We start from the raw sequence: 14,665 nt of genomic DNA on the forward strand, positions 1-14,665 counted from the left end.
TTTCTTTCCCATCCATCATGGGATCTACCAGTGTCAACCTGTGAACTCTTTGGTAAAATGTTCCCAAATGACCAATCAGGCTATTTCGGTTTGGGGAGCACGGCTGTTTTGAGGGGCAGACTAGGGCAAGAGAGAGATATAAAGGGAGATGGGTAGGGAACATGGCATTGAGAAAAGGCTTCACCTTCACAAACCAGGCTGAGAGGTCCCAGAAAAGGAAGATGGTTGTTTTGGCGAAGGTAGGAACCCACCCATTAACCTTGCACGCCCTCTGCTGGCCTTGCCGAGCACATCCACTGCGGGATTGGTGTGAGCGGTGACTGCACAGGAGCGAGTCAATCCAGATCACCTGTGATGGAGAGGCAAGAGAAAGAGCCACCCTTATGCAATTTTTCTAATATCAGAGTTTACATCAAGAGTGACAGATTGATGACTGTGCTTATTCAGTTGAAACAAATTAGAATCTGAAACCCCCACACCTCCCCTGTCCCAGGGGAATGAAATTCTAAAGGTCTCAGCTTTTCTTTTCAAGATTCTTATTCTCCTGCCAGGGCTCTGGTGATCTTGTTGGTGGTTTCTCTTAACTCTATTTTGCTGTTGCTTTTCTCTCTCTTTCTACCATTTTTGCCACGCCCTGTCCCTTTGCCGGTGCCATTTGTGAATAAAAAAGTAATGGTACAACCCTGCCTTTGCCTTGTAAAGCACAGCTCCTGAGCTCCGCTAATTATGCAGCCTCTTAGTTTTCCATTTGTGCTTAATTCAAAGCTGTAAAAAGCTTTTCAAAATAGGTGTATGCTCAACTTGACAGTTGTGATAAAACAATGGCTCCAATAAAGAGAAAGCAAGACACATTTGCAATTTCCTTCTCCATAATTTATAGTGATTTAGCTCCCCCTCATAAGGAGATAAGAATTTCTTTGGCAACAATTTTCTTTTAATAGCACCATCTGAAGCAGCAAACATTTCTTTTGCAGTCATTAGTGCTCCTAGCCTACAAAAAAGTGACTGAAGATTGAGTTAGGATTTAGAGAGAGGCTGCCTGCATCCCATAAATAAGCAATGAGGGCCCTGGCCATTTCATTACAGAGCTTAAGTGAGCAGTACAGATGGTCAGCTGCTGTGTTACACGTACATAACCCATTTAAAAGTTGACAGTATAGGGTCAGGAGCCTGAATGTACTCCCAGAGCCATTCATTTACTCTGCTTGAGTACTTCTTTTCCGTGAAGCACCAAAGCCGTGGGTCAGGCACATCGTTGCTGGCATTCATGCAGAGATAAGAAGATAAGGGAATTGTTGAATGATAGGAGGACAAATACTAATTTAACCTAAAGATTTGGTCCCAATGGGGCTGGCCGAGTGGCACATTGGTTAAGAGTTGGCTTGGGATGCCAGCTCTAAGCAGCAGAGCCCTGGTTTGTATCCCACGTTAGGGCCAGTGACGCTGCGCCCTCTACAGCTAAGATGCTGAACAACAGCTCGACCTGGAGCTGGGCTGCTGTGAGTCGCTGGCGCCGTAGGCTGCAGTGGGCTGCCATAAGCTACCATGAGTGGCTGGCGGCGGCCGTGAGCCGCTGTGAGCGGCTGTCTAGTGGGCAGTGACCAATCTGCCTCACATGGGAAGGCCGCAATGATAATACCAACATGGGTCAGGGAAGCTACGTCCTCCACAACTAGACTGAAGAACAAAAGGACAGCAACTTGTCTGTCCCCTTTCCCCGATTCCCCAATGCTGTTCCCCTCCCCCAATTCCCCAATAAAATCTTAGGACAAAAAGAAAAAAGAAAAAAGATTTACAGTCCCAAGCCTAACCTAATGAATGTTATCTGCCACTGATCTTTCTCATTGTATTGTAAGTGACAAAAAAAAATCATGTTCATTGAAGCACACACAAAAAGGTAATTTATTATCTTATTGCTTCATGTAACAGGAGTTTAGAGCTTCAGGTAGAGCTGTTTCTAGATGCTTTGGAAAAAGCAAGATTCAATTGGGTAAATTTAAAGATCGAATTGGTTTTATTCAATAATCCATGAATTAGGCAGCATTCTGTCTAGCAAATAGAAAAGACCTCCAAGAGCTGTACAAAATAAAAGGCTTTTACAGGCAGTAGAGGGTGTAAAAGGGAAATTTCTAGCAAAGAGTAGATTGTTCCCGGCAAGGTCACCTTCCCCTGGGAGACAACAATGGTCTGTCAGGCAGATGACCTCACCAGTGCTGACCAGGCAATTCCAGATTGACTGGTTAAAGGTTACATTCCTGGGAGAGGCTGAAGCTGCAATTAAACTAGGTATTAAGTCTTGATTTGGTGATGTGGGCTTAGCACAAGTGACTCCATTTGGGGTCTTGTTGTCTCTTTTTTAATGATGTTCAGGTATGGCTGTCAGGTCTGCTTTCTTCCATGTTGGCTCTATTTACATCATGCTGTGACTGCTGGTGTTCACTCATGCTCCATGTCTCTATATTAATTTAAGTCCAATGAAAGAGATTCTTTTCCCTAGTCTTTCTAGCAAAAGGTCAGGGATGACATCTCTTTGACCAGTTTTAGATATATGCATTTTGTGAAGCAATCACTATACCCAGAAGAATGGAATATGTTGATTGGGTCGTGGGCCCACTCTGTGGGTCAGGAGTGTGTGTGTGTGTGTGTGGGGGGGGAGATGAGAGAGTTTGTAGATAGCACCACCAAAACAACTACACTAAAACTAAAATTTATGCTATTAGCAGAAGATAATGAGAATAGGGAAGAGATATCTAATCCTTCAGCCAATGCAATTTAGAAAGCAGCAGTCACTAGAACCTTCAAATTAATTCATTTAACACACAGAATGGGTCCTACAGTAAACACTGGAAAATGTCCTCAAGTCTTTATTCATCTGAGGTTCCTGTTCTAAGTAAAATTTATTAGGTGGCTGAACTAGTTAAGTATTCTTCCTAAGTAAAAACCATCATACTGGTACCACTCAATGTTTGCCAAATTTTAAATTTCCCATTTTCTCAAATGACAGAAGAAAGTCCTACTGTATCACATCCCTCAGTCTATTGCATTAAACAAAATGTGTGGCAGCCAATCTAGGAATTGTGGTACTGAAAGGGTCAAGTGAATGTAGAAGGCATGGTTGAACTAACAGGTTCCAGACTGCTAAACCCTTGTCACTGCTTTAGAAATGTTTCTTTGAACTTGTATTTGGGGCCATTTACTTGTGGTTACTCTGGTGGTGCCACAATCTCTCTGGAATTTCTTACTAGTCAACAGACTATAGTACTAAAAGGAACTATTGTTATATTTCAGTATAGAAACAGGACACACACGAAAACACTCAAATGAGTACATATAAAACCGCTGAAATCTGAATGAGATAGATGGACTGTATCAATGTCAATTTCCTGGTTGCGATACTATTCTATAGTTTTTCAAAATGTTGCCATTTGGTATCTAGGTGAAAGGGACACAGAATCTCTCTGTATAATTTTTTACAACTGCATATTCATCTAAAATAATCTCAAATTTTATTATAAAACAGCATAAGACCAACAAACAAAAACAAAAAAGAATTATAGGGTTGGCCTTATGATGATAACAATGTCTTATGTTATCCTGATGGAAGCAAATATTTGAAATGTTTTTCCAAATAATGGTTTGAATGTGTTCTTATTTTCATATAGACTGGAGTTATTGAAGCCCTAGGCTGGGTTAAGAATACTCTGGACTTAGTGGTGGAAAGAGTTCTGAAACAAGTTCTAGAAGTACATATTTATACCACAAATATTTATTTTTTACAAATTGAGGTAAAATTCACGTAACATAAAATTGATCATTTTAAAATATAACATTAACCATTTAAATTGAGCAATTCAGCAGCGTTTAGTACATTCATAATGTGCAACCACCATCTCTATCCAGTTTCAACCATTGTCATCACCCGAAAATAAAACCATATACCCATCAAGCAGCTTCTTGCCATTCCCCCTCCCCCATCTCCCATCCCCCATCTCGTCTCCTCTGGATCGCCAATCTGCTTCCTATCTCTATAGATTTACCTAATTTGGATATTTCACATAAATTGAATCATACAACATATGACCTTTCATGTCTGTTTTTGTTTTATTACTTAGCACAATAGTTTGCTATGGAAAATGGTCATCCAAGATATAGCATGCATGTGTCATTACGTCATTCCTTTTCATTGCTAAATAATACTGTTGTCTGGATATAGCACATTCTGTTTATCCATTCATCAGTTGATGGACATTTGCGTTGTTTCCATCTTTTGGTTATTGTGAGTAAGGTTGCATTTGTATACAAGTACTTGTTGTATTCTGTTTCTCTTTCTCTCTCTCTCTCTCTCTCTCTCTCTCTCTCTCTCTCTCTCTCTTTCAGTGGTGGTCAGATGGGCCTGTGAAGGGAATACCCAGGAAAGAAACCAAAAGAGAAGAAAGCCCAGGAGCAGGGTACTAAGAGAAGGCTGGCAGACAAAAGCACGAAGTCGAGGGCCCTAGCAGCTCAGGGCTCCTGTACACTACATCCACGGGATGCGTGTGGAGAGGGCGTCCCCCCTCCCCCTGCCTTCCCTCAGCAGCTCCCACCTTGGCCTATCAATCCCTGGCTCTCCTGCTTCTCCATCACACAGACCCTGGTCAACCTTTCCTCCCTCCCTCTCCCCACTTCTCCGTCTTCTCCCTTTACCCTTCCATCCCAGGAATTCCAAAGCAAAAGTCTAGAAGAGCCCAGGGGAGGTGAAGAGACAGCGCCTTCTCCTCTGTCCACCTGGGACAAGCCCCTGGCCACTGAGTTGAAGCTTTCCCTGGCACCGTCACTGCCCTGGCCAAGCAGCCAGCCACTGAGGTCTAGGAGAGCAAGTGACCTTCAGTCCTTCTGCCCCATAACCCCTTAAGCTCCCTCACCCAGAGGAGCGGGGACCATGCAGGGACCCAGAGAGGTAGAGAGAATCTAAATCAAGCACTGCACCTCCAGGTTCTCAGGGACGCCCACGCCCTCCTCATGCGTTCCTTGGAGCCCTGCCTAGCCTGGGGGATGAAAGACTTGAGTGGGGCCAGCTCCATGATGCTGAAGAGGGAGCATGGCTGCGGCTGTGGGAGCAGAGGGGGCGTCGGGCTCCCGGGCCAGGGCGGAGCCAGGCCATGGGAGGAGTTCAGGGCTGGGGGCCCAGTGGGGACAGTATGGTTGGATTGGTGGTAGGCACGGAAGGTTGGGGAGTCTTTCTAGAGCGTTTGGCAAAGGGCACAGTTATAGAGAAGAGTGGGAGGGGCAGGAAAATCTGGGGGAGGCAGTGGGGTGGGGGAGGGTCAGGTCAGAAGACTGCTCCAGAGTGAAGGTAGCCTTAAGTCACCTTCCAGGCACCTGGAAACATTAGTAGGAGATGGCAGGCACTGTGGCATGGAAAGATATGCAGGGTTCCATGAGGCACCTGGGGGACCAGTGCAAGGTCCAGGGGGTCAAGTAGGGGGCTTCAGGAGAGCCCTAAGGACTGGTGTATTTCTGCCACCGATGCCACATCCAGGGCCACACTGTTTACATATGCCATAGCCAACAGGCAGGGCAGTTCTGCCAGCCACTGGCAGAGGGACCCCAGAGCCAGCTGCCAGGCTGGTTGCTCCAGCAGCGCGCACAGGTCTGCGTAGGTGTACCAGCCCCGTCGCCATCCCTGCTGCTCAGCCACACAGCTCTCTAGCCAGCTCAGCACTTTAAAGATCTCCCGAGGGTCAGTGTACAGATGCCAATCCATGACACTCAGGGAGTCCCTCTCCAGAGCACTGAGAGTGAGCACAGCCACACCCCTGCAGCCCCCAATTCATCATTGAAGACCTCCTCCTCCCCCCACCATCACAGAGGTACTTACTGGCCATCATCATGGAGATCAGGAATCAGACAGAGGAGGACACATGCTGTCTGGGTAGCTTGGGTTTTGGTGCCAGAGCCGTTAATATGCACCAGAGCTAGCATCATAGCACACAGGGAGATGCATGCCTCCCCAGACATGTGGGCTACACATTCCTCCCGGAGCCGGCAAGAAGGGCTGGGGACTGCCTTTCTGCAGCGGTTCCACAGCTGTGTCTGCCACAGGACTGGACAGCTGCTCCAGGCAAGAGTCAGCTCCCAGGCCCAGCTATAGCAGCATCTTCTCTGGGTCTGGGCATCAGCTTCTGGTGTCCTGGGAGGGACGAGAAGCCCTGGAAGCCAGTGAGGGAGAAGGTGCCTTCTTTGCCCAGCAGAAGCCTGGCTAGGTCATTATTCTACCAGCCTCTGCCCTACAAAGGTGAAAGGGAAGCAAGTGAGTCATGAGGGGCCAGGGAGCTATCCTTGCCTGCTGGTCCACCTGCCTGGAGGCAGCCTCCCCTGCATGAGCCACCACCCTCGCCAACCCCTCCCCTCGCATGTTGTATTTGTTTTCAGTTTTAGGGAGAATATACCTAGGAGTGAAATGGCTGGGTCACATGACCGCCCTATGTTTAACTTACCAGATATTTATTGAGCACCTACAATATTCCTTGTGGTGTCTAAGTGCTGACAACACAATACTGGACCAGAGATAAAATCCCTGTTCTCCTGAGGTGTATACTCTAGTAGCAAAAAGACAACAAACAGTAAGCACAAGTGGTACATAACTAATGGTGCAAAATGAAAGTGCAGGTCTCTTTGGTAGAACTTTATTGTTAAGAATTTTAAGATGGCAACAGCAGAGCAATGAATCGCGGAGTGCCCTTCTAAGTAACGAAGCCCTGAGAGAGTGCACGTAACTTCAGGTGCCAAGTACCTGCAAGTACATGAAATGGGGTAGACTGACAGAACACCTGGGGCTGGGTGAGCTGCTTTGGATAGGTGGTTGGGAAAGGGCTCTTGGAGAAGGTCATGTTCAAGCTGAGACCTGGATGATAAAAATGGAACCAGCTTTATCAAAATCTAGGGGCAGAATATCCAAAGAGGGAACAGTTTGAGCAACCCCCCGCCCCCAACAGGTGTGGTTGAGGAACCAAAACAACAAAGCAAAGCCAATGTCTGTCTCCACACTTGGCTATCTTTAGTTTGGGTCTAAGTATGGTTTCTAACATTACCTTCCTTGAAGAAGACACACATTAATTTCTAATTAATAAACACTGGGCCTGTTCTTTGGAATGAAGCCAGTGAAGCTTTCTTGGTGACCTCAAGCTGTGGACCCACGCTTCTCAACGAGCAGGACATGGTACACTGGTGTTCCCAGGTACTTCCCACGTGGACCTCAGATATTTCTTAATGTGTAAAATTTGTTCTGCTTCCACTGAGAATACCTAGTATCTTAGGAATGCCAAGCTGAGGCATGACTGGATGTGGTGTGTGTAGAGTACAATTTAATGCTAGTAAATGGGAAGACGCATACCATGATGTCAACACAGCATCAAAGGCTGTCCCCTGGGATGAATGGAGAATGTGGGTTTCTGAGTGCACAGTCCTGGAAGTAAACGAGGTTGAACTGAGGCCAAGAGAGTAGAGTAATTCTTGTGCATGCTCTCATCGACACCAGACACTGTTAAACTGGAAAAGATACTGCATTGCAATCATTGCTGACTGCTTCAGTGTCTTCGTCGCTTAGCATGCCTTCAAAAGCTCTAATATTCATCAAGTTCTGGGATCTGGAAAAATGTGGGGAACGCAGCTCCAGACAATATTTATAAGTACTGTAAGGTGAAAGAGTCAGGCGTCTGACTGGCCTAGCAATTCTTTTTGCAACTGAGCAAGGCCCAGCCCAAGAAGTAGGGTTTATACCCAGGCCAAGACTTTCTGCAGCCCAGTGGTAGATGAGTCAGAGAGATGATGCAAGTCCAGGAGGAATCTCTTAGGAATTACTGTAAAATCAGTGGTTTAGAAAACTGAACTACTGGGGGCTGCAGACTATCTATTAGCAAGGGGAAAAAAAATCTATATTTGCTATTTGTTCCCTAGGCAGCATTAGAAACTGAGAGAGGAGCAGTGGATATCTGAAAGGAGAAAGTGAAGCCACCAGATCACAGAAATGATTGAGTGGGAGTCTGAATCCTCCATAAGGTTTGCATAAGTAAATATTTCCCAGTTCTTTTTGGTGGATAAACACTTTACCTCAGATCACTCGGAATAACTTGGACTTATAAATGTGGTCACATTCATTTTAAAGGACACTGTCTTGATTACTTGGGGATGCTATGACACACCACCATAGACTGGGTGGCTTAAATCACAGATATTTATTTCTCACAGTTCTGGAGGCTGGAAGTCTTGATCAGAGTGCCACATACCCTGTTTCCCCGAAAATAAGACCTAGCTGGAAAATAAGCCATAACATGATTGGCATAATGAATATTTTAAGCTGAAGGAGTTTGTGGAAAAGCCACCCTTTTCCCTGAAACAGGTCATAAAACCCTCATGTGAGGGGTGTGTGCCTTCCATATCATGGAGGAATCATGCCAGGGCTTCTTCTCCAGCTAGGTCTTATTTTTGGAGAAACACAGTAGTTGGGTTCTGATGACAATCCTTTTCCAGGTTGCAGACTGCCAACTTCTCATTTTATCCTCACATGACAGAATGAGAGAGCTCTCTGAGGTCCCTTTTATAAAGGCATTAATCCCATTCCTCAGTCCTCCACCCTCGTGAATGAATTAACTCCCAAATCCTCCCTTCCCAAAACTATCACATTGAGGTTAAAAACTTCACCATATAAAATTTGGGGAGACACAAGCATTCAGTCCATATCAGATTCTGAAGTAGCCTTCGTGTTCACTGCATTTGTGGACCTACCGATCGTGAGAACATCTGTGAGTGGTTTCAGCCATGCTTGGGGGTCCACTTATAAGACAATTCTTGGCAGGATACAGATACCAAATCCTTTTGCCTTGTTAACAGGCATTGCTGAATCAGCACTCCATTCAGTGTGCAATACTTAACTTCTGTGTTTTTTAAAATACTCCTCATCACTTGGCAAGTTTTTAAATAAATTTTTTATTTTTCAATTACAGTTGACATACGATATTATATTATATTCAGGTGTACAACATACTGATTAGACATTTATATCACTTACGAGGATTTCACCTGATAAATCTAGTGCCCATCTGACAACATACATAGTTATTACAATATTATTGACTATATTCCTTACGCTACACTTTACATCCCCATGACAATTTTGGAACTACCAATCTGTATTTCTTAATCTCTTCCCCTTTTTCATCCACACCTCCAATCCCCCTCCCAGTTGGCAACCATCAAAATGTTCTCTGTAGCTATGAATTTGTTTCTGTTTTGTTTTTTGTATTTTCTGTCTCTTTGTTGAAGGTCTCCCTGACATCACTGAGCATCCTTACAACCAGTGTCTTGAACTCTGCCTCTGGTAGATTGCTTGTCTCCATTTTGTTTAGTTCTTTTTTCCAGAGTTTTGTTCTGTTCTTTTATTTGGGACATGTTTCTTTGTCTCACATTTTGGCTGCCTTCCTGTGTTTGTTTCTATGTATTAGGTAGACCTGCTATGTCTTCCAGTCTTAGTAAAGTGGCCTTATGTAGTAGGTGTCCTGTGGAACCCAGTGGCACAGTCTCCCTGATCACTTGAGCTAAGTTCTGCAGGTGTGTCCCTTGTATGGGTTGTGTGTGCCATTCTGTTGTAGTTTAACCTTGGTTGCTATTTGCATGTCAATGACAGGGGTTGACCTGCAGGTGGATTTGTTGTGAGGACTGACTATGACTGTAGTGGAGGACCTGCTGTGCAGGGGCTGACACTATGGAGCAGAATTCACTTTGGCGGGGCTCTGGTGCCTGCCCAGTCTGCACTTTGAGCATGTCATCCATGGAGGCATCCTGGTGATTCTCCTGCTCGGTCCAAAGCTGGCTATTGGGCATGCCAGTACCAGAGATTCCTGGGAGGGGCCCTGCCACAGGCCAACTTCAGCCGCAGCCTGTGCCCTGCCTGGGGCCACCTGAAATGAACCACAAAGCAATTCTCAGATGGATGCCACTTGCACTGGGCTTGGAGGTGCCCAGGAGAGGATGTGAAATAAGGCCAGTTCATGCTAGGCTTGGGGCTGCTTAGCAAAAGGTACAGGGCACACTGAGCCCAGATGCTGATTGGGTTTTGTGAATTTTTGAGAAATTTTAGGAAGGTCCACAGCATGAGCCTTAACAGGCTGGTTGTATTGAAAAAGCACTGGAAGCAGATTGGGTGGACCTACAATTTGGGTCGGGTCTCAGGGAATCACCAGGGCAGAAGAAGTGTGTTAGCCAAGTTGACGGAGACTCAGATATGGCACCTGCCTAAGTCTGCACGCTGGGAGGAGGGAGGGCTCAACAAAGAAACAATGGCTTCTGCCAGCACTTCTGTCTTGGAGAAAGCTGCTCCTCCAAGCCAGACAACTCAGTTTCTCCTTATGTGTCCCTGGAGCCTTTTAAGCTGCTGCCCCAGCACTGGATCTTAGAGTGAGTGATTCCATCAGTGAGTAGGTCTATGCACAAGTCCTTAAAAGGAATGCCTGGGACTCCAGCAGCTCCCTGTCTCATTCAGCCACAATCGTCACTGGTTTTCACAGCCAGAAGTTCTGGGGACTTCTTTTCTGAGCACTGGAACCCTGGGTTGGGGAGGTGTGGGGCTGGATGCTGTTGCTCCTCAGGGGGGACCTCTGCAGCCAAGATATCCCTACTGATTTTTAACTGCCACATGTAGGTGTGGAACTAAAACATTCTGCATATCCACCCTCCTACCAGTCCTCAAGGTGGCTCCTTCTGCATGTCCTTAGTTGTAGAACTTTTGTTTAGTTAGACATCAGGCAATTCTCAATGATGATTGTTCTTTAGTTTAGTTGTAATTTTGATGTGGTCATGAGAGGATGCAAATACAGCATTTCCTATTCCGCCATCTTGACTGGAAAAACTTGGCAAGTTTTTTTTATTGTTTCAAAGTGAAATACCTAGGGAAAGTATTATGTTCTCATTTAGAGCTAAATATAACACCTCCAGATGGAAATAGACATTAGAAAATGTTCCTTCTCATTTCAATTCTTTTTTTTTCTCTACTATGATAGTAAAAGAAATTCACTAAAAACCAGTCAAGTAAAAAAATATTCCCCACATTTATTTTTCCTGGGTAAAATTTGAAAGTTAAGTCACTTCTTTATGAGAGAACTGTGAAAATAATTATTTTTTAATTCTTTTGAAGAAGGTGAAGTTATAATGATCCTAATAACAATGTTCTATAAGCATAAAGCTAATTTTTATATGCTTGAAGTTGGAATCTGAAAACATTAGCTTCTGATTACCTTCTTTAACAGGAAAGGTAGACTTTTTACACATTTTTTACTTTTGATAGCTTTCCATTTAAAAACCTAATGATCATCCCACTTTTGTTTTAAAAATAATCTCTCTCTGGGCCGGCCGAGTGGCTCAGTTGGTTAAGAGCTCGCTCTAGAGTTTGAGCTCTGAGCAACGTGGTTTGATTCCCGGCCTGAGCTGAGCAGCCGCTGAGCTGCCAATGGGTGGCAGGATGGCTCAGCTTATAAAAAAAAAATCTCTCTCCTCTCTCTCTCTCTCCCTCTCCCTCTCCCTCTCCCTCTCCCTCTCCCTCTCTCTCTCTCTCTGTATTTACATGCAAAGAATAAAATATGGGAGGGTATATCCCAAAATGTAAGTAATTATCACATCATGATTAGGTATGAGTTTTCTTTTCTTTTTGTATTTCCCATTTTTTCTACAATGATATGTATTATTTGTATAATATGGGGGATGGAGGGTGAAAAGAAATAACTAACATAGACAAGCTATGGGTCAGATTCCTGACCATAAATCGATGCTATACTCAAGAGTTTAAGCAAGGAGAGTCGAATCGAGGTCAATCACTTTGTAATTTATCTAAGGTCACAGGCTAGCACACATCAGAGCTCCATGGCTGGGAGGAGAAGAATTAGGGAAAGTGATGAACAGCCACAACCATGTCTAGTCCCATGTCTAGTCCCATGACCCAACGTGAGGAGGTTTGTAGCCTCCTTATTCACAGATCAAGACAAAGGCACAGAGATCAAAGTTCAGGTTATGACAGAGGCTTATCTCCAAGTCCCCAAGCCAGAGGGACTTGAAGTACAAGGATGAATTTATTAAAAGGCATTTTTTGGCTGCTAGAACAACAAAAGTATGACCTTTAAAAAATGTATGATATGGCACCTAGAAGAGCAGCCATTAACAGGACGAATTTGAGGCTGTATCAGAAACTATGTGATAGTAGTAAATGAGGACATCTCTTTCTCTCCATTCACTCACAAACCACCTGGGTTATTCAGGAGTTATTGGATAATATTTAATAGATGCTCTGTTTTAGGTGGTGTTGCGAACCACTTACTTATACTGTCTTTCCTTTGGAATCCCTTTGTGTGTGTGTGTGTGTGTGTGTGTGTGTGTGTAGGCATGCACACATGGACCCGCACATGTATGTGTTTATGGGGTAGGAGAAATGGGGCATGTGCCTAGCGCTGTGCTGTGTACTCTCATATGGTCACCTCTCTAACACAACCTTAGGGAGCAGGTACTATTGTTATCCTATTTTACAGGTGAGGAAACTGAGACTCACTGTAATTAAGGAACCTGGGCTAGGCCATTTATCCAACAAATATTTATTATGACCTTCCTTGGGCCAGCGTGTGTTGGCCCAAAGTGCTGAAAGCAAAGCAATGATGATGTCACTTGCAGTGACACTCATAGCAAAGATGTAGAGATGGTTCAGTACAGGTCAGCCTAGTCCACCGCTCCATTCTGCCTGTCAGCTGCAAAGAAGAAGCACGGTGTGAACACGCTAAGCTATGCTGGTCTGCTCTGCTGGACTGGGAGAAGAGGGGAAAGACAAGAGCAAAGGTGTTGGGGGAGGGCTCAGGTTGTGCACAATTCTCAATTAATAAGGTGTGTCATGCTGGACAAAGCGTTATATTTAAAATGCATCAGTGACTTTCTGCACAGCAAAAGAAACAATCAACAGAGTGGAAATGTATCCTATGGAAAGGGAGAAAATATTTGCAAACTATATATCTGATAAGAGGTTAATCTGCAAAATATGTAAAGAACTCTTATAACTCAATAGCAAGCAAAACAAATAACCTGATTAAATGGGCTAAGGACTTGAGTAGACATTTCTCCAAACACATACAAATGGCCAACAGGTATATGAAAAAATGCTCAACATTAACAATCATCGGGAAAACACAAATCAAAACCACAATGAGATAGCACCTGATACCTATGAAGATGGCTATTAGCAAAAAAGACAACGAGTATTGGTGAGGATGTGGAGAAATTGGAACCCTTGCATACTGTTGGTAGAGATGCAAAATAGTGCAGTTACTATGGGAAACAGTATGGAGGTTCCTCAAAAAATTAAAAATAGGACTACCATATGATCCCACAAGCCACTTCTAGATATTTAACCAAAAGAATTTCGTTAGGATCTCGGGAGATATTAGCACTCCCATGTTCATTGCAGCATTGTTCACAGTAGCCAATTTGTGGAAACAACCTTAATGCCCTTGACAGATGACTAAAGAGAATGTGGTATATGTACAACAATGGCATACTCTTCAGTCTTAAAAAAGAAAAATCATGCAATATGCAGCAACATGGATGAACCTTGAGGACATTATGTTAAGTGAAATAAGCCAGTTACAGAAAAATAGATACTACCTGGTTCTGCTTATTTGAGGTATCTAAATTAGCATTTGTTTGTTATTAAGTAATGTCTGTTTTCTCAAATAGACTGTGAGCTTAAGGGCAAACACTGCCCTCTCTCTCTTCTGCACTCACTTCTTAATATTTTTGATAATTTTGTTAAATTTATAAATGTTGTGCTAAATACATATTTGTTGAGTGAAAGAATGAATGAAACAATGAAGATGGGTGTTGCCAAGTATAAAACAGGGCACCTAACCAAGTCAGAGGAGCCGAGTAACCATGTCTGCTTATCATTGCCTCTCTATCACCTAGCCCAGTGCTTGAGAGATCAGTTATCTAAGCCACTGCTTCTAAAACTTTAATGTTCATACGAGCCACTCAGGCATCTTGTTACAATGCAGTTTCTGATTCAGTAGATCTGGAGAGGAGCCTGAGATTCTGCATGTCTAACAAGGACCACATGTCGAGGAGCAGGAGGATATTGGCTTAGAGTGTGCTAGGATGCAGTTAGGATGCTTCTGGCTGTGAGTAACAGAAAACCCAGCTCAAACTGACTTGCTTAAAAAATAAAGATCACTTATTTTGTCACTAACTAGAGGCCAGTGACAGGGTGAATCTCGGGCACATTGAATCAAGGTTTCAATTCTTTTTCTCTGTGATTCTCTGGGTGCTGCCCTCTTCTGAGTGCCCTTTCCATTTTTTTGTTTGACTTCCTTGATGGTGGCAAAATGACTGCAGCTTTTTCAGCTGTCATATCTCTCTACTGTACCATCTAGTAGAAAAGAAGTTATCTGTTCCCCAGCCATCAAGAAAAATCCCATTCTTAACTCTGATTTGACCAACTTTGGTTATATACGGGGTGAGGCAGGAGGAATTTATAATGTATTTAGCTGAAGTTGTCCATTTGCTAACTTCAGAACAGATGGCTCATCTTGTCCTATTTGCCTCCCAGTCCTGACGGTAACATGGGTGCTCAAATAATTCCATCCATGTGGCTTGAGGATTTATA

At 44.0% G+C, this 14,665-nt stretch overlaps 1 pseudogene; it reads right to left on the reverse strand.

Annotated features, from left to right (window-relative positions):
- Positions 1 to 4,952: 4,952 nt before the first annotated feature.
- On the reverse strand, positions 4,953 to 6,869 carry LOC109387878 (protein CNPPD1 pseudogene; annotated as a pseudogene).
- Between the last annotated feature and the right edge of the window lie 7,796 nt (positions 6,870 to 14,665).

Source organism: Hipposideros armiger, unplaced genomic scaffold (genome assembly GCF_001890085.2).
Source record: "Hipposideros armiger isolate ML-2016 unplaced genomic scaffold, ASM189008v1 scaffold_172, whole genome shotgun sequence".
In the NCBI taxonomy this organism is placed as follows: Eukaryota; Metazoa; Chordata; class Mammalia; order Chiroptera; family Hipposideridae; genus Hipposideros; species Hipposideros armiger.